The following is an 18462-nucleotide window of genomic DNA, read 5'->3' on the forward strand; positions in this document are numbered from 1 at the left end:
TGAATCACTAGAACTTCACCAGAGACATCTAATGGTGAGATGAAAAGAAGCTTTTTATTAAGCAGAAACTGTTTTATTAGTATGTGAGATCCGAATCCTGGATTTTGATCACATACCTACATGAGAAACGCCAGAAAATATCATTTTCATTTTTATTATTTTACCTTATAATTTGACCAGTTAATTTTTATTGACAACATTTTGAGTGTGTCCAAATACTTGTTCACAAATCTGGATACACACAGTCATAAAAAAACTTAAACCAGCCTTTGACGGTCGTCAGCCCCGTAAATGCCCAGACTTCCACATTCTTCTTCTTTATCTTTGATGAGATGTCAAAAAATTATATTTAATTTGAACATAAATATTTAATTTATTAAATACTACTAAATTTAAAGAAAAAAAATTTTTTCGCAGTCAAACGATTATTTTTAATAAAATATTTATTTCTTTCAGTACAATTATGAAATTATTATATAAAATATTAAATAAAACTTAACTAAAGCAAGCGTTTGTTGAACTACGCTCTGTTGTCAATATTGAAGCATACTGGTGATACCAAACGTTTCCGCATACTAACTCAATTTCGAATATTTTTGGAAATTGCACACTTTTAATGCGGAAGAGGCGAAACCTAGATTTTCGACAAAGATTCGGTACACACTCTAAATATTGTTAATAAATAATCCTTCGATAAGCCCTAAGCACATTGTTAATCTAGAATTGCATTTAAATTTATCCGACCAGACCTATTTTGCCCTGTAACACCGAGGGTTTCAATATTAATTGTTCCATCGCATAATTCCTAGTATGGGCCACTCGCATTAAGGACATAATTCATACTAGTAATTAAAAGTAGCACAAAAATATACGAAAAACAGCTGAGATTTTTCCCAACCACTCGACCCCACAAATGCGCAATGGTCCCTAATTAAAGCACAATGCCAGACGAAGTGCAAGGGTTCAAAATGAGTTTTTTTTAAATCGTTCAACGAGAATGATGCTTTTTCCATTCCAGTGACGAGTAAATTGTTAATTAATTTTTGTAGCATTTTACATTTTTCAGGAAATTAACGAACTACATTAAAATTTAATTTTTTGTTTCGGCATTAACTTTGTGGTAAGATATGTTACAATGATCATCAAATTACCCCATGATTTTTTATTTTATTTTGATGTTACAATGATTAAGAAAACACTTTGTTTTTATACCACTTGAGTTTTATTAAAGATTACTTGTTTCGGAAGCTAAACTAGTAGTCTTTAATAAAACTCAAGTGGTATAAAAACAAGTGTTTTCTTAATCATTGTAACATCAAAATTAAAAAAAAAAATACTACAGGGGTAATTTGATGATCAACATTTGAAAAATTGCTTGACTTCAGTCACAGTCAGGGTTGTTCCTATTTCCCCACCTCCAGAGCAAGTAGTTGGAGCAATTCTGCTCCGTTCTCGATGGCAGGGTGTGATCCTTGTCTTATTGTTGTCTTTGGTCATGTTTTTGTCTCTGGTATTCTTGTTGTCTTTGGGTTTTTGTCTCTGTTCTTGTTGTTGTCTCTGGTCTTCTTGTCGTCTCTGTTATTTTTGCTATCTATAGTCTTGTTGTTATCTTTGATCTAGTTGTTGTCGTCTCTATTATTCTTGTTGTCTCTGGACTTATTGTTGTCTCTGGTATTCTTGTTGTCTCTGGGTTTTTTGTTGTCTTTGTTCTTGTTGTTGTCTCTGTTGTTTTTGCTGACTATAGTCTTGTTGTTGTGTTTGATCTTGTTGTTGTCGTCTCTATTATTCTTGTTGTCTCTGGTCTTCTTATGTTTCTGGTCTTATTGTTGTCTCTGGTCTTTTATTGACCCCAACCTTCTCGTCCTAGTTGTGCCCTTTAGCTCATGACCCTACTGACATAGAAATACTGTCGTCAAATCGAAGACCAGCGTCTTGCGGAACCCAATTCTCTTGGGAAGTGCAAAAGACATTTTTATCGCTTAATTTTTATTGCGCACTAATTGATTTAGTGCCGGGCCCATCTGTATACCCGCGGGCCATAAATTCTCATACAAAAAAAATATACATTCGTGGGTCGTTTCCATCCAAATCGTTTTGGGGCCGAGGAAAAATTGTAATAAGCTGGGGAAAGCGTAAATATTCGGGTCATTAAGCGGCCCATACACGAGTGGTTCGCAGTCGCTACGCGCGTTCTCCACCCTCAGACGGTATCCGCAATGACTGGGTGATTTGTTACACGGGAGAGAAAATAAAGTGGTGATTTCGCGTTGAAAGAATGCCACCGGAGTTGCCGAGCCGAGCCGCCCAGCATCAAGGGCACCGATCTCCGGCGGCGTGATTAGAAATAAATTGAGAAAGTGGAGGAAATCGATTGAGGCCAGGTGTGGACTGAGGGGTCTAATGGACTGATCACATGATGTACATAGAAGAACGCCCATCTGCAAGACTTGGAAGTCGAGAAAAAATTATCGTAACTTATGAATGAAGACAGGTTTACAACGGGACAATACATAAAACTTAACCTATCATATTCTCCTGGTATCGTACCGTAAAAATTGCAATTTTTTTCTAATAAAATCTTAACTATTTCAACCCTCATCTGCAGATGAATGTCTTTGAAATGTATTAAACTAAACAATCTCCCCTCCGCCGCATGATAGGCAGAGAGAATAGAACACCACACCATCTGTATTTGCAAACAATCTTCGCGTCTTAAACATTCGTGCATTTCCTCAAACATACACACCGATTGTTCCAACCCCTCACATAATCACGCTCAAGTATCGAAAACAGTGAAGTCCTCTTGAGGTGGTGTTTTACGAAAATGGCGCTATAAAAATTATCCAAATTTATTATTTTTATTATCTGAACACGACACGAAGCATATTTCAACCATTGAAGCTTCTCAGGCTGTCAATGTAAAACATTTAAACTAAGTCTGAATGAATATCACCCATATTTTGTATAATAAAAGCATTGTTAACTCTGTGGTATGGTAATATAACATTCTCCTTTTTATTCATCATTCACATTGTGTAATAATACTTATTTTAAGTGGTATTACACAAAGTGAATGATGAATGATAAGGAGAAAATTACCTATGTTCGACGACTAGAATACATATTATTATTTATTGATACGACATTAACTTTGTGGAATGATATGTTGCTAATTTTAAAAATAAAATACTGCTATAATATCACTTATTGAGTTTTATTTCATTATATACGATTGGTTTTGAACACTACAGTTGTTTTCATCAACAGGTTTTATAATCACCTGTCGATGAAAACGACTGCAGTTTTCGAAACTAGTTGCGTGTGAAATGAAATAAAACTCATTATTTTTTGACATCTCAACAAAGATGAAGAAGAATATGGAAATCTGGACATTTACGGGGCTCACGACCGTCATAAGCTGGTTTAAGTGATCACTTTACACACGTGTAGCATTCACCAATTCTACCCATTATTGACAACCACAGTACTCAAATTCTTGGAAGTTCTATATATATGAACCAATTTTGAAACATTGTTCTTGAATCACTTTACAAACTTTTTGGTTTAAGTGATCACTTTACACACGTGAAACATTCACCAATTCTACCCATTATTGACAACCACAGTACTCAAATTCTTGGTAGTTCTATATACATGAACCAATTTTGAAACATTGTTCTTGAATGACTTTACAAACTTTTTGGTTTAAGTGATCACTTTGCACACGTTCACCAATAAGTGTTATTGCAAGTGTTTCATTTTTAAAACAATAGACTAGAATACACGTATCTATGACTCTGATTACCTCAGCGGGAAATGGCGTGATGCTAATAGTGTTATAACAAAAAGAAATACTTGTATAAAATGATCTGTTGTGTTTTATTCCCCGATTCTATCCTAGCATCTCCCGTTCGGGGTAATTTACGAAACAGCGATCACACCGAATGTTGAGATACTCCGAGTAATCTCGGCCGATTACCATAAATTCGTATTAGGTACTCCCGTATAATACGCGAACAGATCAAGAGGCGAGATTTTCCGCAGGGGAGTGTAGTTACCAACCATAAAATGATGGAAATGATTGGGGTACAAGCGCGCCACTTCCTCGCGAGGCAAATAACACACATCCGACATGTTTACACATTTTTCTTTGTTATCTTTGCGTCATGGTGCGCAGTGTATTGGAAGGAGTAAAGTGTTACCTTGAGAGAAAATTAATAGCGGCAAGGTAACATTTGTTCGATGGATAGTATGAAAGATTTTTTTCGAGGAAATTAAATTTTATATTTATTGTAACTGCAGACAGTTAGTAGAATTCCGTATTGAATTGTTGGGTAATATATCCAAAATTAAACAAGGTTTATTGGATTGAATTCTACTTTTATTTATGTATGTTATTATTAAGACATTATCAAACAGACTCTAGTTTTTGATAATGTGATAATATGGTTTGATAATGTCTTAATAAGACGAAACGCGTCACGTATTAACATATATAATAAATGTTGAATTTAATCCAATAAACCTTGTTTAATTTTGGATATATTACCCAATACTCTAGTTTTTGATAATGTGATAATATGGTTTGATAATGTCTTAATAAGACGAGACGCGTCACGTATTAACATATACATAAATAAATGTAGAATTCAATCCAATAAACCTTGTTTAATTTTGGATATATTACCAAACAATTCAATTTTATATATTCTCAATATTATTAATATTTAAAGCATTTACTTTGTAGTTAGTCATTTTAACTTTTTTTTTTTTTAAATGTTAATGAATCTGCTCTTACATACCCACCGATTATCTCGACTCCTGACCTGACATACCTGATCATGTCAAGTTTTTCTCGGTTAAAAATACCATATGTGTGCTGCGACCGTGTAATTCAAATATACTACGACCTCGTAACGACGTTTTTTTTCTGTGTAGACTTGAACACACCGCGTCTGTCGACTGCGACAAATGGTTAAACATAATAAATCGGGTCAATTTCGGGCGAACGAAAAAAAATACCCTCTCGGGTACCTGCTCGGAAATGTACTTTCAGTCTCGGGATCTGGGGTGGCCGAGGCGAGCCGCCCACCCCGCAGCCGGGTGCTAGAGGGGCAATGGAGCGAGGGAGCCAATCGTGTGCACGGAGGGTCCGGCCGGAGGAAACCGGAAGTATGTGTAATAGTATAATGTAACTGGCGAAGGTGTACGTAAATACCTGTATACATTCGAATTTGGAAAACTTTCTACCTGGCGTACATTCAAATTTGGACCACATTCTATCTAGCGTATTTTCAAATTTGGAAAACGTTCTACCTAGCTTACATTCAAATTAGGAAAACTTTCAACCTAGCGTACATTCCCAATTGGAGCACTCTCTATCTAGCGTAATTTCAAATTTGGAAAACGTTCTACCTAGCATACATTCAAATTTGAACCACATTCTACCTAGCATAAATTCAATTTTGGATCACTGGTATGTATTTTATATAGTAAACTTTAACTGGTGAAGGTGTACGTAAATACTTGTATACATCTCTCTCTCTGGTCTCAATCATGTGGATTGGTCTGCAGCAGCAAATGACATCTCCTTCTCCATTCTGGTCCATTTTTCGAAACCCTCTTCAGCTCCTCATACGTCGAGCAGCCCATGTCCTCGTATACATAGGCACATTCAAATTCGGACCACTCTATATCTTACGTACATTCAAATTTGGACTATTTTCTACCAAGCGTAAATTCAAATTTGGACCACTCTCTACCCAGCGTAGATTATTGGACCGCTTTCTCAGGACGGAGACCCTATTATGGCCAAAATAAACTATTTAACTAACAATCACGCCGCTTTGTCGCAGCGGTAGGCAGAGAGAATAGAACGCCATACCACTCTGTTTTTGCACACAGTCTACGCCCATTCCACATTCATACGTGTTGCTGAATCGTATGAATATAATAATAATAAAACCCTTATCCGCACCCCAATGGTGCATAGGGCACTGCGTCATATAAACGCAGAGTTATCTTGATCGTTTACACATGAAGGAAAGGTGATCAGCCCTCCGCTTCAGGTACCAGTCCAGGGTAACATTGAATAAATATTACAGTGAAAAAATCACTTATATTTATTAGACCCCCCCTGGGAATCGAACCCGGGACCTCCAGAACGGTAGCCGAGCGTGCTGACCATTACACTACGGAGGCGGACATATCGTATGAAATAAAATTAAATAAAAAGTATCTAGTAACACGGTCATCCACTGTACACCCGCGTACGAGCCCTCGAATTCTAGAGATATTGCTTACAAAGTCGAAAATTAAATTAGAACGAGGGGTTTTCGGATTCGAAGCTTAAAAAAGGAAATCTGTCTTTTCATTTAAAAGGTATTCAGTATCCCTACGTATGCAAACCATTTCACTCACAAATGTATCAATTCCGTTTTCCGAAACGAATTTAGCTTATCAATTATTGTATCAATCAGAGAGGACTGGAAAATAAGTTTAAAAGCGAAATAAATTAATGTATGCAGATATGGAAATAAATATATTAAGAGTGACGCCATTTATTTATTGGAATTTTAAGACCCATCGGTGTTTGGACTTGTGGTTTCTAGTTGAATACCACTTTAATTTATCAGAAGGGAAGCAAGATGAAAGCGGATTACTTTTAACACAAATTTATTCAGTTCTATAAAATTACGAAGTGTCACGGGCTCGCTTCCGTTCGTTGCGGGCTTCGTGTAGGGTGCTCGCTATTTCACTCGATTTGAGTTGCCATAGTCGATGTGTGGGTTGCCACAGACTATTAGCCATTGAAATACTTGCATAAGCATTGATTTAGAGCAGTTTTTCTCAAAGTGGCTGATAATGCCCCCTTGTGAGCGTTACAGAAGACCTTTACAGGGCATAAGAAGCCTAAAGAGAGAGAGAAGTGACTGTATCCAAACACAGATCAAAGAACAAAAAAGTAGAAGAAAAAAATCAGTGTATTTTTTTCTCAACGTAAAATTTATGTGATATATAATACGTAAAATTTCACATACGGTGTTTGATAATGATGCGGAACGCATCGAAACACGTGTCACAGTAGATTATAAGAAATAGTGGTATTTACTAAGTAAAACCTTAATTAAAAAAGTAAAATTTATGAATCGTTCAAGACGTTTATAGCAAATCACTCACTCCTTTCAAGAACGTCATAAATAAAAAATCGTCAATTTTCAGTTCTGCGTGTTTTCGGAATGCCCATAAAATGTACTATATCCCAGCAAAAGCGGCATATTTTTAACTTAATATTTACCCGCTACAGGGCATAAAGTGTTGTTTTTGCATTTTGAAGAAGAGGTAAATTTTAACTATTTTTTGAAACATACTAAATATTTTTCAAATGGGGAAAGAACCTTCAGGTTTCACCTAAAAATATGTGTTGCACAGTAAAAAGTTCAATAAGTGGCTTGATATTTATTTTTAATACATTGTATTATATTTTTAAATTTTAAAAACGTTCTCCTGAAAAATCAAGTTTTTTTTATTTATGACGTTCTTGAGAGGAGTGAGCGAAATGAAAAACAAAATACAGGAAGAGTATCTAAATATAAAAAAACCTAGAATTATTAGTACCCTGTCAATAATTGAACATGTCAATGATTGGTACACTGCCTGTCAATCATTGCTCGTTTTACCCTAGTACTTTAATCCCGGCAAAACTCCAATTTCGTAGTTGTATTTAAAATATTTCAGCTGTATCGTTTTAAGGAAATAAATTCCCGAGTTTCAGTTAAAAGCGAAATAATGTCACGAATCGCTTTTACGCTCTTCTACACTCGATTCGAAAACTTTTCGGGTACACAAAAATACAATATCGATGGATGATAGAAACAAAAACAGAGAATTTAAAATAAATATATACTTATCTGTTATTTACAATTTAAAAAAGAAAAGAGATAAAGTTTCATTAAAAGGGTCATGAAAATTATTTCATGGCCGAATCATAATTCTTGAATCACTTGAACTTCACCAAAGACATCTATTGGTGAGATGAAAATGCCCAGACTTCCATATTCTTCTTCATCTTTGGTGTTCAAAAAATAACATGAAAATAACCCCTGTAATTGGAGATAATCCAGATTTTGTGTCAGATAACAAGTATTTGGACACACTCAAAATGCTGTAAATACAGTTCTTGTTTTATTATACGGTCGAATAAACGTTAAACGTTTAAATGATTAAAGAAAACACTTGTTTTTTACCACTTGAGTTTGATTATAGACTACATGTTTCAGAAGTTAAACTTCCATCATTCAGGTCTGTATAATAACTAAAATATAAAATATAAAATTGATCTATGAATAAGGAGAGGGGAAAGTTAGGGGGAGGGGGTTAGTCAAGGGGCGGAGTTTGAAAACAAAGGAAAAATGGAAAGCAAAAAATAATGATGGAAGTTTAACTTCTGAAACATGTAGTCTATAATAAAACTCAAGTGGTAAAAAACAAGTGTTTTCTTTAATCATTGTAACATGTCTTACCGCAAAGTTAATGCCGAAACAATAAATTAAACGTTTAAAATTAAGAGCGAATAAATAAGACAGTAACGTCGGAAAATCTCAAGGCCTAAAGGGTTAAAAGAAGACGAGGAAAAAAAACTTTTCAAGTGTCGTTTGATATCCATTAGGCATATCCGAATCCCTAATGACGCCTTTGTGCGGGATAATGCAGAGGAATTTTTATGTGAAAGTTCATTTGAACGCCCCGAGTCGCTGCGCGAACACGGAAATAGACAAGTGTCGCACAACGGAAGATGGAAGCACTCGAGAAAGTGGTCAAAGCATTTCCTAATGTATTTAGGAATTAAACGCTCCGTCTGCGACAGCGGTCGGCAAACTTACTTACCAGTCAATCAAACACAGATTTTTTGAGTCTACTAAGTTGTATTTTATTAACAAAAACACATAAAAAAATATACTGTGACACCCTAACAAGGCGAAACAATTGTCACAGTATAATTTTTTATGTGATTTGTTAATAAAATACAACTTAGTAGACTCAAAAATCTGTGTTTGATTTGAAATTAATACATAAATTAAAATGGAGTTCTACAAATTAAACGCCAAATCAATAAATAAGTCAAATGTCCAACATTACAAGGTTTAAAAATTTCTTGAGAGCCAAACGTATGTACCTACCTAATGTAATATAATATTTATATTATCCACTGGCACTTCGTGATGGAATTGCATTTTTATATATTATTAGATTAAAACCAATATTTTTAGCTTTTTTTTACTTTATTTTTATTTGACCAGTGACCGTGTTTCGTCGTTACCGACATCATCAGACTGGTCTGATGATGTCGGTAACGACGAAACCCGGTCGCTGGTCAAATAAAAATAAAGTAAAAAAAACTAAAAATATTTGTTTTAATCTAATAATATATTAATATAATATATAATATATAAAAGGTGATCAGCCTTCCGCTTCAGGTACCAGTCCATGGTAATTATGAATAAATATTACAGTGAAAAAATCACTAATATTTATTTTACCCCCCTTGGGAATTGAACCCGGAACCTCCAGAACGGTAGCCGAGCGTGCTGACCATTACACTACGAAGGCAAACAATAATGTAAAAACACCTTTATTATTATTTTTTTGACATCTTAACATGGATGAAGAAGAATAAAAGTCTGGACATTTACGGGGCTTACGACCGTCATAGGCTGGTTTAAGTGAACACGTGTAACATTCGTCAATTCTACCCATGATTGACAACCGCACTAATCAAATTTTTGGAAGTTCTATTTATAATACATCTGGTTCAATTTTGAAACAAAGTACTTGAATCATTAGAATTTCACTAAGGACATCTATTGGCGATTTGAAAGAAGATTTTTATCGAGCAGAAACTCTTCTCCTTCAGATGAATTTTGTATATTAAAAGCATTGTCAACTTTGTGGTGCGGTAATATAACACTCTCCTTATCATTCATCGTTCACATTGTGTAATACCACTTTTAAAAACACAATATCGTTCCGGAATAATCATACCTTCATCACTTTTTTTTTGGATAAATGTCAGACCGTAACAATTTCATTTTAATCTACATTGACCTGATGATAGAATGATTATTCCGAAACAGGCAGTCAATAAATATTGTTTTTTTTAAAGTGGTAATACAAAAACAACTTCTATATAAATTGGAACTTCTATATATATTGTTCAAATTCGAAACAAAAGACGATTTCTCAGTTTGCTTTTAATAAGTTCCATGCTTGAAAAAGATTATTCGCATGAATACGTAGGGTCGAAGAGTATTCCCGCGGATATTTTTGCAGAAGCCGCACTTAAAAGTTCACGCATGGGGCTACGGAGCCAGACTTTGCCGACCAATGGTCTACACGTTAGGCATTGCAACACATCAAAAGTCCGAAAAAGTACTTTGAATTTTATTGTGCGGTCGGCAACACAGAGAATCCATCAATTACAAAATGGTGATAGGTTAGGCGTGATGCTCAATACAAAAAAAAATGTCTTTGTGTCATCACTAATTGACTCTGGACAGAGTAAGAGGCACTTTTTGAATCATTATTACCCTGAGATGAAGATCGGCAGCAAGATCAAGATATACAAAACTTGTGTCCGACCCATCATGACGTATGGAATCGAAAGTAGAGCAGACACCGCTGCCACAAAAAAAACGCTTAGAGTGTCAGAAATGAAGACTCTGAGAAGCATAACAGGCAAGAGTCTTCGAGATAGATTGAGAAATGCCAAGATCAGGGAAATATGCGAGATCGAAGATGTCGTTAGGTGGGGAAGGCAACGAAGAAGACAATGGTATGTGAGAAGAATGGAACCATCCAGACTCCCCCACATCGCATTGTACGGCCAACCCCATGGTAGACGACTCCCGGACAGACCACCAAAGAGATGGGCCGATAGCTGGGAATCGACGTCGCAGGAGGCTAATCCCTCTTAAAAACAGGCCGTAAGGCCTACAATAAGAAGAAGAAGAAGAAGATTAGTTTTTCTTTATGATCATTCACATCTTTATAACCTGATCTTATTGTGAACTAGGCAATCGCCGTGGATCTTCTTAGAATAACATCTAGAGGAAGACCAAAGAACTCATGGATGCTGCAGAAAGATAACATGATTCGAAGGCATGGCCTAGGTGACGTTGTCCATGACAGAAGGACCTACAACCTGAGGACGAGGAGAGCTGACCCCAACAGTCTTAAAAAAAATTAAAACTGCATTTAAATAGTTTTTTAGTATTTGGTCAACAATAATAAACGAATAAGTGTCACCTGTCAGGGAAACAATGAATCATGTCGATACGTTCATAATTGTAGACCAAATACAGATAATAATTTTTTTTTGTACTGGGCTCAAGTAACACATCAAAGTTCAAGTAGCCCCGTTCTACGGTACCTTTAATACAAGACTGATGGTACAAGTAGACAAAGAGTTAAATACTTATTGATGACAGCCAGACGTTAGACGAAATTTAAAAAGTCAAACAAAAAAAAATTACAAACAAAAACCGCCCGTCAATGCGCGGAGAAAGCACTTGCGGTTCGTGGTGTTTGTTCCGTTTTTTTTCCGTTTTTGTTACACAATAATTAACGACGTCGGAATTGTCCGGTCGGCCACTTGGGATGGAGCCAAAGAAAACAAGACCATTAGTGCAAGCTGGACGCGGAGCTTAAGGAAGGGGAACGAATGCATTTCTCCACTGAACGTAAAAGATAAAAATCTCTCCCGAAACACACAAGTCCGAGACGGTATAAATTATATGCCAATCTAAATCAACGGAAAAATAACAAGGAAAACGTCGCAATACGTAGAAAAACGTTTGAAATAAAACTCGGATACCGTAGAACGGGGCTACTTGAACTTTGATGTGTTACTTGAGCCCAGTACAAAAAATAAATAAATCTGTATTTGGTCTACAATAATGAACGTATCGTGACAATAAGTGTCACCTGTCAGGGAAACAATGAATCATGTAGATACGTTCATTATTGTAGACCAAATACAGATTTAATTTTTTTTGTACTGGGCTCAAGTAACACATCAAAGTTCAACCAGCCCCGTTCTACGGTACTAATTGCTAGATTCAAATACAAAAATTGAATTTCGTGAGTGTTTTTCGAAGATACTTTGTGGAACATTTTATAAACCCTATTTTACTGTCCGGCAGTCCGGTTAGCATGATAAAACTGACGATTGGGCGCTTGTCCACTGTCCGGAATTTTACCGTCCGGCAGTCCGGTTTTGAAAAATGAAAGCGACTACGACAGTTTAGCGTGATCGAATTAACGCGCAACGTGTTCACGCACCGATCAAGAGCTCCGAGCTCCGAGATTGAAGTATTTGTGTAAATAATAAAAACACAAATATTTCTCTTTTTTATAAAAAAAGAATGGTTTGGCGTTCTATTTTTTCTTTCTACTGCTGCGGAAAAGCGGAGTGATGGTTATTCAGTCAAAAGATTAGTTCGTTATGTTTTTTGTTTGTTTTAACCCTTAGAGTGCGAACCGTCGATAGATCGACTCTCTTTTAATGCGTATAAAGTGCGGAGCGTCGGAATACCGACTATTGCGCAATTTGATTTAGGTACGACCTGAACGGACGTGTCTTAGCGCGCGCATGTATTACGCTTTTAAAAACATTTATAAATAACCGTTTCAAATTATTTTGCTGTGAATTTAACATTGATTTTTGTTAGATTTATATTATCCACTGACACTTCGTGGTGGAATTGCATTTTTAATATATTATTAGATTAAAACCAATATTTTTAGCTTTTCCACTTTATTTTTATTTGACCAGCGACCGGGTTTCGTCGTTACCGACATCATCAGACTGGTGACGTCGACGTCGTTACCGACATCACCAGTCTGATGATGTCGGTAACGACGAAACCCGGTCGCTGGTCAAATAAAAATAAAGTGGAAAAGCTAAAAAAATTGGTTTTAATCAAATAATATATTGATTTTTGTATTTTTTTTTAAGTAAAATTTTTTTATGTCTACCTACAAAATGTCGAATTCGTCAAGTAGTGATGATGAAAAGCAATTAGCAATTTATGCAAAATATGTGAAAATAAGCTCGGCACTATAAGGGTTAAATAACTTTTTAGTAGAGACGAGACACCGATCCAATGATTGGGACACACCAAGTCACCAAATTAATGGAACGAAGAACAGAATTGACGCAGTGTTTTTTTGTTGTTGATTTGTTTCTTAGGTATTTATTGAAAGAGCTGAATAAGCCCAGAACGAAAATACGCAAAGTTTGAACACGCAGGGATTAGAACCGTGACCACGACAAACACACAGAAACTAATAACCCGAGTGTTTTGTTGGAAAATCGCTTTAAGACCTTCAATTGATTTAGGTACGAAAATAGCTATGCGAAATCATCCACGGCTAGTTTCGACATTATCCACAGCACTCGTTAACTTTTTTCGCGTTATTTTTTTTCCATTTCCACGACATAATGGCAAAAAATAACAGAAACGTAACAATATACGGCGGGCGCGTAGGGTGAGCGAACCATATACGGACGATGCGACCTAATAACGGCAGGCTTCGACCCGATAAAGGCTGTGTTCGATCACATTTGCGTTTGGTCACACCGCATCTTAGGACTTAAGTTAATAATAATAATAATAATACTAATAAAATAATAAAACCCTTATCCGCACCCCAATGGTGCATAGGGCACTGTGTCTTATAAACGCAGTGTTATCATGAACGTTTTACTTATTAAGGAAAGGTGATCAGCCCTCCGCTTCAGGTACCAGTCCATGGTAATATTGAATAAATATTACAGTGAAAAAATCACTTATATTTATTTTTACCCCCCTTGGGAATCGAACCCGGGACCTCCAGAACGGTAGCCGAGCGTGCTGACCATTACACTACGGAGGCGGACAGAATAATAATAATAATAATAATAATAATAATAATAATCATAATAAAAATAAAATTTTGGATAATTTGTGTACCCCATTTTCGTAAAATACTACCGCAAGGGCGCTTATAAGATACCTTGGCATTTCGATGTCTAACTGCGCAAATATTTTAATTGATATGGTTTTTTTTCTGTGAAATGTTTTATGCATGTTTCTTTTTTTTACAAAAGACATAATTTATTATTTTAAGAAATATATATTGAAATATTTTAATTCTGCTGGAATTGTTTGGTATTACATTTTATTATTGTAAAATAATTTTGGGACTCAAAGATGTTTTTTTTATTCAAATATTTATGACTCTTTAACAGTTGAATAATAGCCTTTTTTTAAAGATAGTTTCTACATTAGTGACTTGAATTTTGAAAGAATATTTTTTTCGATGTTTTTTTATAAAGGACTTTAATGATTGTTTTTTCTTTTAAATGTATCATTCGTATGATCTTCATAAATGTATCCTGTATTAAATAACTGTGATACTTAATACAGGATATAGGATGTGAGAACGTAAAAAGCATGAATTTTCCCAGCTATATGGAAATGTAGTTTTCACAGCATGTCCATAATCGGGCGACTGTCCAACACCAGTGGACATACCCTCCAAGTATGCCGCGGACCGATAAGAAACGGGCAAAAAGCATTGCGACACGATTCGGCGATTGTTACAAACAAGAGAATCGCGTGACTTCTAAATTTGGATGTACGATTCGCAGACATGAGGCCAAATTTACTTTTTGAGTTTTCGGTAGGGTCTAGGGGTGGCCACCTTCCCCACACCTTTATATATATTTACTTTTATTCGTATTTGATAGGGGTAACAATTAAATTGATCAAAGAGATAAATAAAATTAAGGAAAATTAAGTTCAAATGGTTTGGGCACGTGGAACGATGGGTTTGTAAGGTAAAAAAGATACATAATTAGGATACGGTCGAAAGTAGAACCCACTGAAAAGAGAAGGAGACAAGTCACGAGTAAGCAAACCCAAGTAATTAAAAGTATGAAGTAGTAGCAGGTAGATAGTCGAAGTAAGTAATTAATAAGGTCGAGGGACATTAAAACATGTTGTAATGAAAACATGCAGTAAACTATCACGCAATTTGATAAAAGATGGCATTTGAGAAACTTCCAACAGAAATATGTAATTCTTAATAAATATGAAAGTTTCATACTTTTTAAATTAAATTTTGATTGTTAAATACCATTATTTCATAGTTCATAGAAAAATTTGTATTTACCAACCAAAATTCAAGTTAAATTGGAGAGAGCGGTTCCGAGTGTGATTGATGGAAGGATTGAACGTGTTTAAGTGATAATGTAAAATTTCTATTGAAATTAAAATTTTACTTGGTCAATACCACAATTATTTAAAACTATTGTGACACGTGTTACGATGCATTCTGCATCATTATCAAATATCGTATGGTGTTTCATAATGATGCTTCATCCGTCGAAACGTGCTTCCAAATCAATTAACAAGTTATCTAGGCCATGGTTTATGTCATTCAGCTATTTATAATTCCTGAAAAAATTATAAACTTACTGCTAAGAGGTGGGTCCCACGATTGGAAATTTTTGTTAGATGGGTCAACTTTGGGAACCTATGGCGATGCGACTGTCACCAGCCCTGCCGATGACCGGCGCGCTTACCCTACACAACGCACCCTACAATCCCCCAGGAACTTGGTAAAGTTTAGCGAAGGAATTGATCACGCGCACTTTTCACATCACAAGTGCCGAACAAATAACGAACCTAAATTTTGACTGGCGACACACCGAAAACTAAACAAATCAATTTCTCAACTCAAGTTTGGCACTTTCGGCGTTCCCGACTGTTTGCAAACTCGACAACGAACCGATGTTGATGAATGTGACGAAAAATAAACTTAAATTAACTGCGCAAACAAATACACGCCACAAAGAATGTACACATTTTATACTATACTATTAAAACACACCCTTTTCTACCCTTTCAGTCGATTGATGCTTAGGGACGGGAAGGGTATTTTTACCTTCCGCGCCGGCCTCATTTCAAAGTCGGAAAAGAAAGAATTACACAATATTTCATGTTTATATAAATATTATGCACCAATCTCTTTCTTAAGGTCTTAACTATATGTACGTAATCATCAAATCCCGTCGCCAGCGGTCTGCAGGCGTAAAAACACACCCGGAGGAAATATGTTAATGAAACGCGCTAGTATCAGAAATGAAGACTCTAAGGAGTATATCTGGCAAGAGTCTAAGAGATAGAATAAGGAACACCAGGATAAGAGAAATATGCGAGATCGAAGATGTCGCTAGGTGAAAAAGGTAACGAAGGAGGCAATGGTATGCGCATGTGAGGAGAATGGAACTATACAGACTACCCCACATTCCACTGCACGGCCAACCCAAAGGTAAATGAAGAGATAGATTGACAGCTGGGAATCGACATCGCAGGAGCAAACTCCTCTTAAAAACAGGCCACAAGGCCTACACCAAGACGGAGCAAAGAATGTTTGCAAAGACAGAGTGGTGTGGCGTTCTATTATCTCTGCCCACCCCTACGGGAAAGCGGTGTGTTGCTCAGTTAGAATATAAACATTTTACAAACACCGTATGTTTGAAAAAGAGGAAGGCCGAGAAAAACATGGCACGATCAGGTATGCCAAATACTTGAAAGTGGTCAGGTTTGGAGTATGAGAATATGCATGAACGTGGAAGAGGCGAAGGAGGTTTGCCAAGACAGAGTGGTGTGGCGTTCTATTCTCTCTACCTACCCCTGCGGGGAAGCGGCGTGATGGTTAGTTAGTTAGTTAGTCTTTTTAGTATGTTTGAGAATGTCACGTGACACAATAGATTTTAAGAAATAGAGGTATTTACCAAGTAAAAATCAAATTAAAAATGGATAGATTTTACCACAAAGTGAGTGCCGAATCAATTAATGATAGAATTTAAGAACTGGGACAGAAAAATACCGCAGAAGAAAAATATAAAAATATTTCTTTCAGCCGCATTCAAAAGCACACATAAAAACATAAGAGAATCTCGAAATGTGGCATTTTTCCAAGACGAAATTCATCAGAAATTATATTGCGTCAGTCTGTTGCCGCAGAGGGTAACAAAGAGTTTCAACTATTCTCACAATTTGTTCAATTTTAATGCTGAATTTTTACAAAAGATCATAATGATGCCATTTTTTGATTTGGCATCAACTATACGGAATAACACGATGATTTAAATGTCAAAATAAAACACTTGTATAAGAAATAGCACTTTTGTGCTTATTCATGTGAACACGACTACTTTCGAGAACTTTAATGGTTCTTTTAACAGATGAAAATACAAAATTGTATTATTAGAAATTCGCAACAATCAACCAACTTAGAGCACTGATTGGCGTGATTAGCTTTAAATGATCGAAAGCGAAAACCGATTTAAGTAACCATTTTTCAAAAAGTCATTATTTCATTCGGTTTTTTGATTCGATCATCTATATCTTGCAGATACCCTCTATTTTTAATTTAGCAAAGATTTACATGAAATTATAGCAGCTTTAAACAAAAGAGTAAACTCACTCGCAAGTAGTAATATGCTATTAAACTCAAACTAATGTTGGAACGTAAGTAGGAACATGATAAGCGGTGTTGCATAAGCCGTAGCTAGATATCAATCGGACGTTAGGTTATTCCAACAACAACAAAACACAGTTTAAATGAAAATAATACATATTTTGTCACCCCAATTTAACACACCTTTCTTGATTTTATCGATAATGCTTATCTCAGCCTCACTATCTTGTTTTATATCACAATTAGAACATCTATAAAAATGTGTATAAACCATTTCGGTTTGTAAAAAAGCTTGTTTTCCTGTATATTGTTTTTTTTTACGCAAGAAATGGTTTTATTTGAAATCCAATAAAAACGTGTATAAACCGTTTGGGCTTGTAAAAAAAGCTTGTTTTCCTGTATATTGTTTTTTTTTACGCAAGAAATGGTTTTATTTGAAATCCAATAAAAACGTGTATAAACCGTTTGGGCTTGTAAAAAAAGCTTGTTTTCCTGTATATTGTTTTTTTTACGCAAGAAATGGTTTTATTTGAAATCCAATAAAAACGTGTATAAACCGTTTGGGCTTGTAAAAAAAGCTTGTTTTCCTGTATATTGTTTTGTTTTTTTTTTTGACGCAAGAATGGTTTTATTTGAAATCCAATGAAAATGTATGTAAACCGGTTGGATTTGTAAAAAAGTTTGTTTTTCTGTATATTGTTTTGTTTTTTTTGGCTCGAGAAAAGGTTTTGTTTGCCTTTTGAACTGTCCCCAGACCGCTCCTTGAGGGACCCCAACAACATAATCTGCTCCGTTATTAATTTAGTCCACAATGATTCCGCTAGAATTACCACTCAATTCCGAGTGTTATTTACTTGGCAAACTTCAGCCTGTGTCTATTTGAAATGCCTCTGAGGAAAGTTTCGAGATAGTGTACTTGTCCCATTCTCT

Source organism: Brachycentrus maculatus, unplaced genomic scaffold (genome assembly GCF_059751285.1).
Source record: "Brachycentrus maculatus isolate JH-2025_06_01 unplaced genomic scaffold, ASM5975128v1 h1tg000293l, whole genome shotgun sequence".
Classification (NCBI taxonomy): domain Eukaryota; kingdom Metazoa; phylum Arthropoda; class Insecta; order Trichoptera; family Brachycentridae; genus Brachycentrus; species Brachycentrus maculatus.